The following is a 16,426-nucleotide window of genomic DNA, read 5'->3' on the forward strand; positions in this document are numbered from 1 at the left end:
TAGTTTGAATTCACATTGCATGATTACATTAGAGCAACACTTTCTCCATTATATTATAGTTGGTTTTTTTAATGAACTCAAGCATCTCATTTGCTTTTTAAACTGCTGCTGTGTATTGGCCAAATATCTTTGCTGAGCTCTCAACCACCAGTCCCTAAGGGCTCTGTTAAGTCTCTATAGCACTGAACTATGAGTGGGGGAGGAGGAGCACTCTTGCCTGGGGCTACCTGAAGGTATTCTTCCTGTGGAAGGCAGGCAGAATAGACCCAATTCCACCTGCCTTGTACCTTGTGTTGTCATCACTTACACCCATGCAAAGTAACTCCTTGGGGATGCATGCCCTCTGCCCCAGGGCTGTTATGCTACCATCTATAAAATACTCACCTCTACATTCACGTTTCACTTTTAACAACCAACTTAGCTATTCCGTTTTATATTGTGCATGTCATAACAATTGGCTAGCAAACCCCTCCATCCCCAGATGAACCCGCAAGGCACTGGGCCTAACAGACTCCCCTGCCCTCCTTCACATGGAGAAGAGTAGTAGCAGCAGCCTCAAGGCAGCATCACTTACCCAACTCTGTAATTTAGTCTCAAGATAGTTTTCTCATTTGCAGTGCTGCTTTTCGTCACCTACATCTCGCCCCACTCCTGCCACTGCAGCCCTTAGCAACCCAGCCTCGCTCTCACGGGCCACTGTGTTTTTCCATCTTCATCCCTCCATATCTCTACTCTCTTTTACCCTTTCCTATCTCCTCGCCTTGTCAGTTTTCCTCTCTTTTTTGCAGACACCCCTTTCTTGCTCCAACAATTCTTTCCTCTGCCCTAATTTAACCCCAAGTGTCTTTATCCCACCCTCAAACTAATGAGACACATACCTGATGGCACTCTGACCTTTTGCTTGTATGTTGTAACCATTTTCCTCATCCTTTGTTTTTTGTCAGTGCTTCTGGGTGGGGACTCTGATGTGTTTGTACAATGCCTAGTACACTAAGCCTCCAATTCTGATTGGGTCCTTCAGTGCTATCCTAATATAAATACTAATTTACTTTATCCAGCTTTACAGCATTTTAAATACAGATCTTGAATATTGCCATGTGTCTTACATTAGACACGTAATGCATTTTACTTTTGTACATACAGAAATTTATGGAAAAAATTGTTTTCCACATGGAAGAATGAACTCTGCTTTCCTCTAACTGCATTCAGAGCTCCGTGACCACATCTGAAAGTGTTTCTTGTCATCTCTTCTTGTTTACTATAAAGATCCAGTATGCTACCATAACTGTCTAAATGTCTAAAATGAGGCCAGATATTTTCAATTATTCATTTCATGAAGATGCCTTTTCAATCAACTTCTTATTTTCAGCTCAGCTGCTTGGGTCACATTTCACTTTAAGAGCCAAACTTCCTGGTTATTAAAAGTTTCTGACTGCATCAGTCTCAAAGTGAGCAAGGGCAGATTGCCTGTGTAAAACAAGGGCTCTTCAAACAGCAATCATTTAAAAACAAAACAAAACCAAACCAAAACACATTACCTCAGACACACAACAGCAAACTTTCGCTGAGCTGATGAGAACCCTAGCAGGATGTGTTTATTGTCAGTTTGGGTTTTATTTGACACATGTGGCTGTAGCTTAAAGCAGCACAAGATCTACAGTTAAACCATTCCAATATTCCCATTAAACCAAGTTCTACATCAATCTGTGTGATTTTTAGGGCCTGATCCAATTACCTCTAAAGTCAGTGGAAACACTCTCTTGGATTACCATGGGATTTGGGTCGGGATCTTATTCATCTTTGACCCACAAGTAGTACCTGCAAAAAATTTCCCAGAGTTCCATGCTTTGGGAAATGGGAGGTATTGCTGATGGAGAGCTAACATTTATCAATACTTTTGTGCTAATTAGCCAGACTCTTCCCTGTGTTTCAGTCTACAAAATTTAGTATCGGTGTGGGGTGCGGTTAGATGAGCAGAGCAGAGGAAGCTTACAAAGCAGAGGAAGCTATAAGACAGGGACATGAAACCCCACCACAGTGCACCATAAATCCCAAATCTATCTGCCAGCAATAGATTTATATTACCATTGTGTGAATTCAAGCACTCAGATACCCTCCCTAAGACTACTCCCTCAACCTCCAGGCAGGAGCCACACAGAACATTCTCCAATCTAATGGACAGCATAGTCCCTGTAGCTCCTTGCATGCTCTCTGCAGTGGGGCAAGGATGGGAGAATCCATATAACAGTAGATCCTCATGTTCGGTCTCCAGCCCACCTGTTTCCCATCCTCATCTCACGTGCAACGGGTCTCCATGAAGCTGAACTCGGACTATGCTTGAGGTACATGCCCCTTTTTTCAGCCACCCAAAATCTGCCCTCCCTTGTACACAGAAACCTCAGACTCCAGGGATCCTTGTCACATTTAAAACATGTTCTATTTTGTAATACAAATAAAAATTTAACAGAACTATAAAATTGCCAATGAAAATGGACAATCTATTATGAGGGGGAGGGGTTGTTTCTATTATGTTACTGCTTTCCAACCACAAAACAGCTAGTGCTCCATAAAGGAAATCCTGTCTAGACCCTTTTAGCCAGATCTGTATTTTATTCATAGCTGAAAAAAGGTCTAGGTGCTGTGGTATGAGCAGTTTGGTTTATACCAGCTAGAGGTTTGTCAGTCTTTTCTTACACATCCTGTTCTCTGAAATGATGAACAAGGAAGCAGTTATAAAAAGTAACATGAAACACTTCAGTGGGTACATTTTCTGCCACAACAAAATTGGTAGGGGAGAGATGCACAGCTAACAATACTGACTGTGCGTGCAAGTCCCAGCACTCTAAGTTTAAGGGGACGCTATTTTTCAGTGCTTTCTTTGAAATGTCAATCTATTTAGAAACCATTCTGCTAATGTAATATAGTCTACTTTTTGTCCCATGTTCTTTAGTACTACTGACTACCTGCATGAAAATATAATTGTTTCCTAAAAGTTCGTCTGCTCCTGATGCTTAGTCCCTGTATGGAGTCATTTTTATATCAATTAGTTGCTATGGAAATAACAGCATCATTATTGTAGGATTAGGATTTCAAAACAGAGAAGTGGGACACACTGATCTCTTTGTATGAAAAGAGTTTGTGTCAGAAACTGGCACAGCAGCAGTCGTGCCTAGTGAGGGGAGCAGGCGTCGGTAATCAGGAAGGGGAGTGAGGATCAGAACAGGAGTCAAAGGCCAGAGGCCAAAGCCAAGGGTCAGAAGTCAGGAATTGGAACGGAGGGTCAGAGCCAGATTACCTGGAGTGAGGCGAGGCAGGGGTAGGTGCTATCGCAGCCATGGGTGACTGCTTTGAGCAGCCGCCTGTGATGCTGGCATACCAGGTATGATCTCATGCCATGGCCTCTAGGCCTCAACTGAGCACTGACCAATGTGTAGCTGGAAACCAGACTGGCTCACCTGTGCATTAGTCTTGTTAAAATAGGTGTTAAGTTTATGAAAATGTGTTCAGATTTTATGAAATGCTTGTAGGATGCAGCATGTAGTAATCTCACTTTAATATCTGTACCCCATGTTATAAGGTTACATTGAGTGTTTGCATTGTAAACCTCTGTAACTGTGTAAATCAGGGGTCAGCAACCTTTCAGAAGTGATGTGCTGAGTCTTCATTTATTCACTCTAATTTAAGGTTTCGCATCCCAGTAATACATTTTAACATTTTTAGAAGGTCTCTTTCTACACGTCTATAATATAGAACTAAACTATTGTTGTATGTAAAGTAAATATGGGTTTTAAAATGTTTAAGAAGCTTCATTTAAAATTCAATTAAAATGCAGAGCCCCCCGGACCGGTGGCCAAGACCCGGGCAGCATGAGTGCCACTGAAAATCAGCTTGTGTGCCGCCTTTGGCACATGTGCCATAGATTGCCTACCCCTGGAGTAGCTCATTTATAATTACTTCGCTGTGCTAGTGTTATATCCACCACAGCATTTACTTACCAGGTTTGGTGGGTGGTTGTGGCATTTTCCTAACACTTTCTTGTAGTTCGGGCTCAGGTAAAACCCAACAAATGACCGAAGAAACAGGGGGTTTTTTTGTATTTTTTTTTAAAACAGTTATGAATCTACTCTGATCTGGATGATATTTACAGTGTTTTCCTTTGTATTGTTGTTTATTATGGAAGATAGTAAACATCCTGTCAGGAATAAGGATCTGCAGTAGACCCAGTCTCCAAGTGGCCTAATGAGAGTAGCTGCCTACGTGGCTACACCATCTGACTGGTGGAAAGAATCAGAAGACTGGCTCTTAAGCCCAGCACCAGTTTGGCAGTTTCAGGCTGTCTGGAGTGGCTCAGGAGCATGAGTGTCAACCTCAGGACAGACTGTTACAAACCAGGCACAACCCCCAAACTGACTGAGTTCTATACTTAGATTTCACCAACCCAATATCAAGTGTGAACTCCTCAAGGACTATAACAGCCTTATTATGGAGTCACAGACAGTCCCCTGGGGTATTCTGATCTATCTTGACACTCAGGCAAGTTTGGCTTTGGGATAGATGGTCCCTTACACCAAACATCACAACAGGACTCAGGTTACTCTCAGTCCCAAAGGATCAGTACTTACTCCAGATCAGTTGCACCTTTGGTCCTATAGCAAAGACAACACTTGTTGCCAATCCTTTAATAAATTAACTGAAGATTTATTTACTAAAAATAAGAAATTAGTTACAAGGTTAAAGCAGGTAAACATACACACACAAATGTGTTATAGTCTTAGGTTCCAAAAGGCAATAGAGGCTCCTGTAATATGCAAGCTCTATATATCCTCTAGGGCTAACCCAGGCTAAGCAGTTGGGGTTCCCTTACATATGTTTAGAAATCTTGCCCTCCCAAAGTCCAAGCAGCACAGAGCTCCAGCTTCTTGGCAGGGATTTTTATTCCCTTTCCCCAGAGTTGAAGATGATAGGACAAGTCCCCATACATGTCTCCTCTTCAGGATGTGGGGAGAGCAATTAACAAAGTCTTTGTTCTCTGATGTTTTACAATGACTCATTTAGTTTCAGTGGGCCTTCTTGGTGGGCAGGATCTAACACCTTTTGTAGGAAGCCAGAGTTTTACATTGCTCAATGTTCCGTTCCTACTTGATGACTTACACTACACAGTAGTGACCATAAGATAAGACAAAACAATGCATTTTGGGTGGACTCATACCAAAAACATTGGGATAGTAAACATTTAGAAATGGGGATTTCCAAAAACATACATGAAGAAGCAAAAAGACACTAGGAGTTAAAAATGGGGAAATTAAAATCCTTACACTCAGCAGGAACACTATGAACATGCCCCGTAACAGCATCAGACAAGGTCTGTGTATCTTTTCACAATAAAGTCAGTAGGAAGGCACCAAATACCTGGTTTGGTTAAAGATCAAATCTCAAGAGGTCATTTAAACCAACCTGGTATCTAACAGAAAATGGAAAATAACCCAAATTAAGCCAATAGAAGGAGCAAGCACTATGGCAGTTAAAGTGTAAGAGGCACATAAGGAGATTTTTAAAAGAATTTAAAAGAGCAAAAAGCCAAAGTGATAAAAATGAGTGAGATAAATGCCATGTCTGCTGAAATCAAAGTAGTAAAAGAGAGCAATTAAAGAGAATAAGGACATTCCAGGGACTAAGCTAAATAATTTCTTTGCGGCAAGTCTTCGTTACAGAGGATGTTGGAAAATCATCTACTATGAACCTTCACTTTTAAGGTAAAAAGGATGAGGCATTATCAAAGACTGTGCAAAGAGAAGAGGCAGGAAAAAATAATTTTAAAAAGATGTTTTCCCATGCACTCCTTTGTAGGGGCAGGAAATTTTTTGATGTACGTTTTTCCATTGGAAAATGTTGATTTGTGAAAAGCTCAATGTTTTGCAGAAACATGTCCATTTCAATAAAATTTCACTGAGAAACAAAACCAGAATTAAGCATTTCAATAAAGTCAAAGTGTTCCATTTTGACCTTTTGAGAATGAAAACATTTTGGCTTTCCATTTCAAAATTACTGCCACTTTTTTAAAATTTATAAACATAAAGCCAAAATTAGAATGAATTGTTTCAGTTTTAATTGAAACTAGACATTTTGATTGATTTCCCCCCAAAAAAGTAATTTTGCACAACATTTTTTGGTTTTACTCCATTTTGGGAATAGAAAAAAAAATACTGAAACCTTAGAATTTCCCATGAAACAGAAAATCCAGTTCTCACCCGGCTCCGTTCCTTTATTCCCATACTTTAGCCAGCAGGTGGAACCCAGAAGAACCCTAATTCCTGAATTATTTCACTGACTATGGGCCATTATTGGAGGTTCTCTGTTTAGTGCCTCTCCATTGACAGTCTTCTGCTGAATTTTCATCCTTGCTTCCACCCTCACATTCTAATTCAGGTGACCTTTGACCTCTCTCTTCTAGCATGACCTCTTTCAGGGGTCTTGTCCGTTTTCTCTTCCAAGATCAAGTAGACCGAGTGCATATAAGCCACAGTGGGAAAGTTCCAACCCCGAATCACTCAGGTAGATGCATCTTTCTAGTCCTAATAATCACATAAGACAGATAACTCTTTCTAGTACCAACAAACAGGGAAGAAGTCCACAAGACAGAATAATATTTTGCTTCATTGGTGTCTGTTTTTATATAGCTATCCCCAAGTGTTCCCATCTCCAAGTCAAATGAAACGTCTTTTTCCCTTAGTGCTACACTATAAAACATTTTTCCAGAAACGTACAGTAGTTTTGACAGTGAGGCAATACATCTCAGTCTTTGTACTTTGGAGCTTTATTGGTTGTAAAACTCTTCCTCTGAAGGATATTTCTGGGACATCTGGAGGATGGTTTTTATAAGCAGTGTTCTGGTTTATGAACTTCAGAGACAGCGGAAATATGGGGCCAGGTCCGTGGGTGTACTGAGGCTGCTTGATGCTGTATGTACTTTTGTCGTGTGTAAACCATAAACTCAGCCTAGCCAGCTCAGGGTGGTTCACCCCAGTGATCCTGAAATGACACTGAGCTGACATAAGGGCTTATATACACATCACACACTCTTTACCTCCAGCTTAAGGCCTGTTCTAGAAGTTCCATACACTTCACTAGTGCAGGTCAGATCCTTCCAGGGGAGAAGGGAGCATGGCCAGAAAAAAGGAGGCATGGTCAGGCTCACAAGGTGCCAATTTTGGGCAACATTTTCAGTCCTCCATGGCATTACAGGCTGGTGTGAGTGAGGGAAATGGTATGTAAAAACACCAGAATCAGGGCTGTGCAAAGGAAAGCTTTAAAACCCCTTTTGCACACCACTTCCTTTCTGAAGAAAGTGAGCTGTAGCCCACAAAAGCTTATGCTGAAATAAATTTGTTAGTCTCTAAGGTGCCACAAGTACTCCTGTTCTTTTTGCGGATGCAGACTAACACGGCTGCTACTCTGAAACACTTCCTTTCTGTGCATGTTGGCTGTAGCCAAGGATCTGGCTACATTGATTTCCCTTCCCCTCCCCAGGCAGAACTTTGGGATATGGTGGATTCAAGCACTGTAGTCCAGGAGGCCTAGCATTAATTCCTCCATATTGATAAGGAGTAGGCCTAGGGCGGGTTCTCGTTTAGTTGGAGTCTAATTTTAGTATCCTGACTTGGCCTTCTGCACTACTTCGGAATGTCTGTGATGATCCATACTTACCTGCAGGGTAGTTAAAACACATCAGTGAATCAACCTGTGGTCCCAAACTTGATTGTGATGTAGGGTATTTCTGTTCTCATTCTCCTCCATTGCCAAAACCCGCTCTCTGCAGCTCCTCTTTTATTTTCATGTTTTTGTAGCCTCCTCCAAGTTTTGCCACTCCTCTTACTTGTATAGTTGCTCAATTGTTTTGCAGCTATTATTTGTTATTCACCCAATGGTAGTGACTAGACGCTCCAGTCCAGGACCAGGCCCCACTGTGTTGGGCATTTTACAAATGAGTAAGTCAGACAGTCCCCTCATCAAAGAGCTCATTAGCTAGATTTCTGCTAAAATGCAGTCAGATGGAACAGGGGCAAGGTAGGATGGAAGACAAGGTACAATAAACATAGGTATAGTTACATAATTAAGTAGTCTCATTGATTAACCATCACTGCTTCCTGGAAGAAATATAATTTTCCTTCCTCCCTCTCTTTCTTTCTCTTTCTTTCTCTCCCTTCTACATACATTAACCCCTGGGCATTAACATTCCCCCAATGACAATCACACCACCAATTTCAGTGACGCCTGGTGAGTGACCTTTTCTAGTACTTCCCATGTCTGGCCAAGTTGGAAATACTTTGAGAATCACCTCTTGGTGATATTTTAATATTTCCATTTCCACACGTAGTTTCCATGAAGTGCAGAGGCATACAAAAATACTTACGACAAAATATAGTTAAAAAGCTCACAGATGGCACCATGGGCAAAAGATCAGTTTTACTCCTGAACTATTTGCCCACCCTACACGGCCCAGTTGTTGAAAGAGATTGATGCCATACATAAGGCAACAAACTACGACTGGTAATTACAGCTCTAGTTGTGCACTGTTAGATCACCCAGACCTTTTAGGTCAATGGCTGTTTTCAATTTCAGAGTCAAACTATGTGGCGTCATCCTATTCTAATCCTCCCTGCTTTGTTTGTGGTTTGAATGTGGTGAGGAATTATATGTAATTTGATGTAATTCTACCTTTATATAAATATTTTTTATAGATCAATACAAACTGGCTCAGTTAGGAACCAGGAACCAAACTTCTCTTAGAACAATTAAAAAACTTGATTCCTTAATTCTGAAAAGCAAGCTCTGAAACAAGTCAAAGCAGTTCAAACTGTTTGCCAAATAAATTTATTAATTAAAAAAACAGGGAATAAATAACTGGTTTTCACACTACCTCTATCTCGGCATTATCCCAGCATGATGAGTAATTCACTGCACATAACAGAACATAACCAGGGAAAGGTTTTGTTTTTCCCACATGATGAATGGAACTCAGTACAGCATTTAGGTCAGAGCATGGTACAACAACCCACTGATGTTTGATATTAATTCTGTGACTCATGTCTTACTCCTATTCCCCCTCCCCCCCAATTAATAGGATGCTGCCACAGGGGAGACTGTGGTCAGCTTTTTAGCCACAGAGCAGGTAGAGTATGGATGTACTGGTCTCCACACAGTCTTAATCCTGTGCTGAATGCACTAGCCATGAAATGTACGGTATCCATGTCACACCCACTGAATAGCTACTGCAGCGGTGGGTCTAGTGTCTGACTGGACACCAGTCCATGATGAAATGTACTGAGACTAATCTCTTTTCACATATGCTGCTTTTTATCACTGCCAGCCTGAGCAGAATTTCAGACAAGGACCTCAAGAAGTTCAAAGTCTTCATATCCTACTAACAGTCTCCTTCCCTCTCCGTAACTTGCTTTTACCAGCTCATATTGTAATGTTTCATTGTGAACTGAGTACTCACTCTAATTCGTGTTCTCTAACAATATGCTACCGTTGTTCTTGCCAGTGTGTTTTCCATTGACCACAGCTGTGTCATTTGTGTTGGATTTTCCTCTTCTAATTAGATCTTCCAACTAAAGATTGTTGGGGTTTTGGGGTTTTTTTTTAAAATTTATTTGAACTTGCCTTTCCTGGAATTCTATACTCTGTCAGCATGGGCAAGCGAACTCAGTCATTGGCAGCTGTTATTTTCATTTCATAGTCTCATCACTCTAATCCTATAATCACTGATGGAAACGAAGTAATTTTCCTTTCTCCCCTGCCCCACTCAGGGAATGTCAGAGTAAAGTGCAAGTTTTCTATGCCTCTCAAATGGTACACTGTACATCGTTAGCTCAGTTTACAAGTGAAAATGTATCCCACACTCCTCCAACCGCCAGCCCTGTAAACACAACCTCGATCTAAAAATCAGGTTGCGATCATTCTGGCTCACATATCACCACTAAAATATTCTGCAAGACAAACTATTCCCTCAGTTACATGGCTGCAACACTCATTTACTGCGGTGAGAGTCGTTCCCACATAACCTGGGGAAGAAATAGGCTCCTTCTGTCTTCAGTGGGGTTGTACAAGTACAGCTGAGGGCAGAATTTGGTTCTAAATCTGAAATGTAAGTCTTGTTTACAGACAGACACCTAGTAAAACTTATCTGAATGAACTAAAGGTGTGAATTTGAAGTGGATTACTTAAACCACATTAAAACCCTGTATGGACCAGATTGTACGTCTATACTGGGGGGGGGGGGGGAGGAGGGGAATAAGAGAGAGAGAGAGAGAGAGAGAGAGAGACTGTCAGCTAGTCTCAGAGCCCAAGTCAAATTTAGTTGGGTTTGCGCTACAGGGCTAAAAACAGCAGTATAGATGTTCCCATTCTGGCTGGACCCCTGGCTCTGAAACCCAACAACGGAGGTGGGTCTCAGAGCACAGTCTCCAGATTGACCAGGAACATCTACACTGCTATTTTTAGCCCCATAGCACAAGCCTGAGTCAGTTAACCCTTGCTCAGAGATTGCCTGCTGTAGTGGTGTGTGTGTGTGTGTGTGTGTGTGCGCGTGCGGCAGTGTAGACATACCCAGAATTAAAGTGCCTTAATTTTGTTAATTTAATTCAATTCCAAAGTGAATTAAACTAAACTGAATTAAGGCCTCTTTAATTCTGAATAAGGATGTTCACACAAGCATTAAGAGGAAGGAGAATAGCCCAGTGGTTTGAGCATTGGCCTGCTAAACCCAAGGTTGTGAGTTCAGTCCCTGAGGGGGCCGTTTAAAGATTTAGTTGGGGATTGGTCCCACCTTAAGCAGGGGGTTGGACTAGATGACCTCCTGAGGTCCCTTCCAACCCTGATATTCTAATGCTGTTTAAACTAATCCACTTTAAATTCACACCTTTAGTTAATTCAGATTAATTTACTGGCTGTACCTGTATAAACAAGCCCAAAGTAAGCACATTTGTTGCCAGAATCTCACTCACTTTTCCCATAACTCTATTGGACCCTTAGTGCAAAGAAGGGTATGAAAAGAGAAGAACATCTGTGGCCTAACTGAATACACATAAACATTAAAAAAGATGCTATTTGTACAGTCACTTTTCAGTGTGGAATCATATTTTAGTGGAAAACATGTCTATGAAAAAAAATAATTTACTAGAGAGGTTCTTAGAGATGGTTAAGGTCTTCTCTTCACAAATAAACTCTTTCTAGCTTCTGGGAGCAAGAGCCTAAGCTGTTTTCTTTATAAAATGGAGCCCTGAACCACTGGAACAAGTAGGTAGGAATAATTAAGAAAAAGAGTTACATTCTGAAGACATTAAGTGAGTGTATTAGTAAAACCCAGATTACATGGAAACTGCTTGAAGCCAAATGAAATCTAGGAGGCTTATATTTGTGTGTGTGTGTGGGGGCGGGGGGGATATTGGTAACCTAGGAAAAGGGGAATCATTTTATACAAAGGTCAAGGAAACAAAAACTTTGTTTTCCCAGTCCTCAAAACCTCACCTAGGTCATAATAAGAGAGGCTTCTGTCCCATAGAAAAAGCATTAAAGGAGAGGATTTACAAATCAACTTCATTATGTCCAACAGCAATATAGGCCCAACAGAAGCAAAGGTTATTTGTTTTGAGATCATGACTCAGCAGGAAACTTTGTGGATAAGCAGTCAAGAAATTGACTCTGGCTTTTGGAACTTAAATACTCAGACTTGGTATCATCACACTCATAATAAGGGAACTGCTTTCCAGGACAAAACTGCAGTTGTAAACTGATTGTTAAGCAAAATAGAGCAATGGCAATGTGCTAAAAAGATGACTACTTTGGGTGAAATCCTGGCTCTGTTGATGTCAGCGAGGCAGTTGCCACGATTTCACCCTTTTATGTGAGGGAAAGGTCTGGAAAATAGATTCAGATTCTTGGTAATTTAAGGTTAGGAGAGGTACTTGATATAAATGATCCATATTTGGATCCATATTTGTTTTCAGTTTTATAAAGCTTTCACGATCTCAGGCTATCCCTATTAGATTGCAAAATGGCAATCATTCCTTTTGTAGAAAACAGAGGAGGTTCAATAATTTGCCCAAGCTCAGTGTAGAAATTTGTGGCAGAACCCCGCTGTCTCAGCCAGTAGGCCCATACCCTAACCACAAAATAATTCTTTTTAAGGCAGCATAAGTGTCCCAAAAAAAAAAAAAAAAAAAAGAGGGCAGGAGGATAGAACTGTTCAAGCAATATGCATTACAATTGCAGAGAGCTAGATTTGTATAAAACAGTGATGCAGCCTTCATAACATCAGGAAAAGGAAGAAGAAACATTCTGGTTTCTCTACCACAACTGAATATTCATCATAATAAATGAACAGCGGCCAAGTTTTCAGCCTGAATCTATAAATGTCTTTTTCTGAGGTGTCTCACTTGCTCCACTGCAAGAATATCCCCTATTCTGGAAAACCATTTATGAAGAGCCGAGTGCATGCTTCTTGTGCTATCTGGAAGCTATTACAATTAGGGTCGTGAAACAACAGTTACCAGAGCAGGTGTATCCTGTTGGTCATTTCTAACCAGTGTCATAGATTTAGGAGTTTAGTAAGATTAATGTATGTATCAGTAATGTGGTTATGGTATTTAACCATATGTTGAAATATATGGAGCTTTGAGTAAACTGTCCCCAACACATGAGAAAATTCAGCCATTGTTCTGTATCCAGTCCAACAGAAATGGGTTTGCATTTGAGACTATTATAACCCTTGTTCACCTATTCACTTTTGTGTTTATTATACCTCTCCTGCCAAGTCTGAGCTCTCTTCTTGATACTCCGGTGTCAAAGCTTTGACGATCAGCTGTAATAGGATGGGATAACACCCTAAATCACATCCCCTATTGTTATCCCACCATTCCCAAAGCATCACTTCCCCGACAGAAACATCTGTGATGTATTTCCTGGAATCGTGTTCAAAACCAGAAATGTGGCATTATTAACGTGCTGATATTTTACTAAACAGAGAGATGGCAATTAATTGGAAGAGGCTTTTATGTGTTGTGCTGCCAAGAGAAGCAGAGACGGTTAAATGATGAAGATGTCATCTCACAGTGCTTGAGCAATCTGAAAACATTCTGTTCAAATGCAGTAGGAATGTAAAGCAATGAAGCATATTCTTTAGTCTAGACTAATATAGGATAGAGAGAGTCAGTGAGTTAACCTTTAAAAAAAAAAAAAAGTTGAAACCCTTCGTCGACCAATATTATTATAGTATCAGAGTATTGCAGCATAGGTGCCAAAAGCATCTAGTTTCACTGTGTTTTTCACATATTCAGACCACTTGCAAAATTATGTGTATTTATAATGACAACTTGTGAAGCAGTTGCACATGAAATAACCACATCCTGGCTAATTAAATTTGGAAGCCCAGCCTCACTGACTATACAGCACTCTTCCTGCTAATGCTGATCTACAATGCTCTTATTCAAATCACCTCAGCCCATTTAAGCTCAAAAAGAGAGCTTCCTCCTGTGTTTTTGAGGCCGTAAGTTACTACTAACATCTGTATTGAGGCAGCACCCAATTTGTGGAGGTAATTTAGAAATGAAATAGGAAAGTCCAAGTGATTTCAGTGCAATAGCTGATGGATCATCTTTGTGCATCCCAGGCTGACCCCAGGCCTCACCTATGGTAATGCTGAGCATTGGGTTAGGTTATTATCTACCTCTTATTAGTCCTTGGCTTAATTTTTTTTAAATGTTGTAGCCAGATAGAAGCCAGTCCAAAATTAAAACTGGTTCTGTGTCAGGCATGTTGGCTTTCAGTATAAAAAAGCAGAAAAAAATTACTTTCTATTCCTACCTTAGATTCAGTGCAACTATAGAGGTGAGGTTTTAAGCAATAGATGCCGGAGTCTGATCTTCCTGTTTCACGGAATTTTGAAGATCGCAAGAATAAATTGATGCCAGTGAATGTGTCCACTTTCCTGGATATTCCCATCTTTAAAGTGTCCTACATTTAGTGTGATGTTGTCTTCACTTAGACACTAATATCTCTGTTTTGCTTCTGACACATAACATATAATTAGAGAGACCATGACTCCTCTAAGACCTTTGGAGAAAAAATCTGTTTTGAAACATTTTCTTCTAGATTGCTTTCTGAATTTCATTTAGTCTACATTATAGAGAATAACTGTGTGAAAACAGGCTCTTCATGAAGAGAGTCGAAATTCATTGATATTTTGTCCTTCCCTGCTTGAGTTAAAAATGCTTTGTGATATCATAACTGATTGATGATGAATGATTACTTCATGGAATTGTACAGAAAGAACTCAAACTTACTCTAATTTTTGTATATCAGAAACAAGGCCCATGCAGCGACCTCAAGGCTGTATCACACTGAAGTTATCATATTGTTGAATTAGGGAGGTAATTCTAAATCAGAGCTGGAATCTAGACCTTAATGAAGCTCCTGGGTTTTTTAGATTGATGAGGGGTGCTCATTAAGAACATCTTCCTAACAGCCAAACACCACAGGGACAGAAAAGGCAGCTTCAGCTCATAGCATGAGTGCTGCATTCGTAACTGCTTACTAAGCATTTGATCCTGCACCATCTGACCCTGACCCAGCACACTTTAAGCACATTAATTGTCTTATTGACATCAGTGGGGGTGCTTAAAGGTAAATACGTTCTCAGCAGCTTGCAGGATCAAGCCTTAAGAAGGTTTGGTAGAAGAATAGTGGGCTAAAAGGGAGCCCAATGCTAAGTCATACTGAGTTCTCATGTCCTCCTGAGTCAATGCCTCATGGGAGTTAAGCCCTAGGATGGACCCTTAGTTATAATAGGTAAAGGAATGCCTGTACTCAAGACCCAAATACTTCCCCTTTATGGTGTTTTTTATTTATATAGTATTACATTTTAAAGCAGAGAGTGATGTCACTGCAGAAAATCATCATAAAAATACTGCAGCAACAGACATCTCTTTCAACAGATGCCTGGTTGACTCACTTTCACAGCTGCAGAAAAGTATTCCAATCTGTTTCTGGAGAGCAATCTTGCTTGTGAAGTCTTTAATAGGACACTTTGACCGTAGGGGAATGCAGCCGCTTTTCATTTCTTGTGGCAGTCAGAAAGTTTCACTGAATATTTCTGAGCTCTCAGGCTCTTTCAAATACATGCTGAATTTCCTGGCTCTCTTCCCTAAAATCTGGTCTGAGTTTCTGCTCCTGTCCTGCCTCAAATTACTGTATGCACAAAAAAATGAAGACAAAACCCCCCTAAAATCATTATTTAAATGCATTTTTAACATTTTTCCTTAGCTTTGTGAATATTTACATGTAGTTTTTTGTTTAAAGTTTTTGTCCTGAGAAGTTGAAACAAAAACATCAATCTTTAAAGTATTAACAATGCAACACTGCCAACTAGAGGAGCTGTATCTATCAAGTTCTTATCTCATGGACCACATCAGTATTCTTTAAGGATTTGTAAAGATATAAATATTGAAATTCCATATTTGCTCAACAGGAACACCAACCTGCCAAACTCCCAGATATATTGGTGCTTGCCTTCGTTTTTTCTATACTTTTGTTGTCTCAATAAGTCACATATGGAGTAGAAACACCACAAATTCTGTTATTCACTCAATAGTTCCACCACCTAGAAATGCAAATAATACCACAAGACGGTGTTGTTTTCTGCCTCCTGCAAGAGTCACTAAAGCGTTAAATAGCTTGTGAAGAAACAGCACACTACTTGGATGACATACTAGAACCTTTACCCAACCCTGATAGGTTCACAGTTAAAACCATTTGTAATCTATTCAGGCTACTCATATATTCGGCCCAATCCTGCACACATTCCACATGGAGGATGGCTGCCGGATACACCTTAGGCAATACCCACAAACACTCTTGTGAAAAAGGTAGTCGTTCACTTTTAAACTGGAAATATATGGAATTGTGTACAGACAACATATACCCCAAAAGAAAGGGGTTTAATTATCACCTTACTGCATTTAATTCTCTGATTTATACAAACTTAGGCCTGGTCTACACTAAGGGCGGGGGTCGAACTAGAGTACGCAAGTCCAGCTCAGAACTAGCAAAACTTGTATTTTAATCATTCTAGCATCACCTGGAGCACTTTTTTTTTTTTAAAGTGCACATCTGTTGTGAATCATCTTGTAATGCCAGAAGTGGAGTTTCCACAATGGTGAATGGCCCCCCCTCAGGGGGGCGGCAAAGCATATGATATTTAGTTTTCATTCAGCTACTTTATTGAGATGAATCAGAGATTTTCTGGTTGTCATTCAGACCCCTAAGGCAAGTAGACACTTTCACTGATGAATGGATGGAAAAACCCTGCAAGTTAGTATGCAGTTGTTCTGAAAGCTGATCCTGCACTGTGTTGTTTTAATACACATTT

The 16,426-nt window shown here is 40.4% G+C and overlaps 1 long non-coding RNA gene across 4 annotated transcripts in view; it reads right to left on the minus strand.

Annotated features, from left to right (window-relative positions):
* Window positions 1-13,877: 13,877 nt before the first annotated feature.
* Window positions 13,878-16,426, minus strand: part of LOC123362766 — a 70,352-nt gene continuing 67,803 nt past the window's right edge. For 3 of the 4 annotated variants that reach the window (XR_006576552.1, XR_006576553.1, XR_006576550.1), the window contains 2 exons: window positions 15,537-15,658; window positions 14,889-15,246 (listed from right to left, as the gene is read on the minus strand). This is a non-coding gene — a long non-coding RNA (uncharacterized LOC123362766). Of the gene's footprint in view, window positions 14,113-14,888; window positions 15,247-15,536; window positions 15,659-16,426 lie in introns of those variants that run through there. The other variant, XR_006576551.1, reaches the window with a different exon arrangement.

Source organism: Mauremys mutica, chromosome 2, assembly GCF_020497125.1.
Source record: "Mauremys mutica isolate MM-2020 ecotype Southern chromosome 2, ASM2049712v1, whole genome shotgun sequence".
Lineage (NCBI taxonomy): Eukaryota > Metazoa > Chordata > Testudines > Geoemydidae > Mauremys > Mauremys mutica.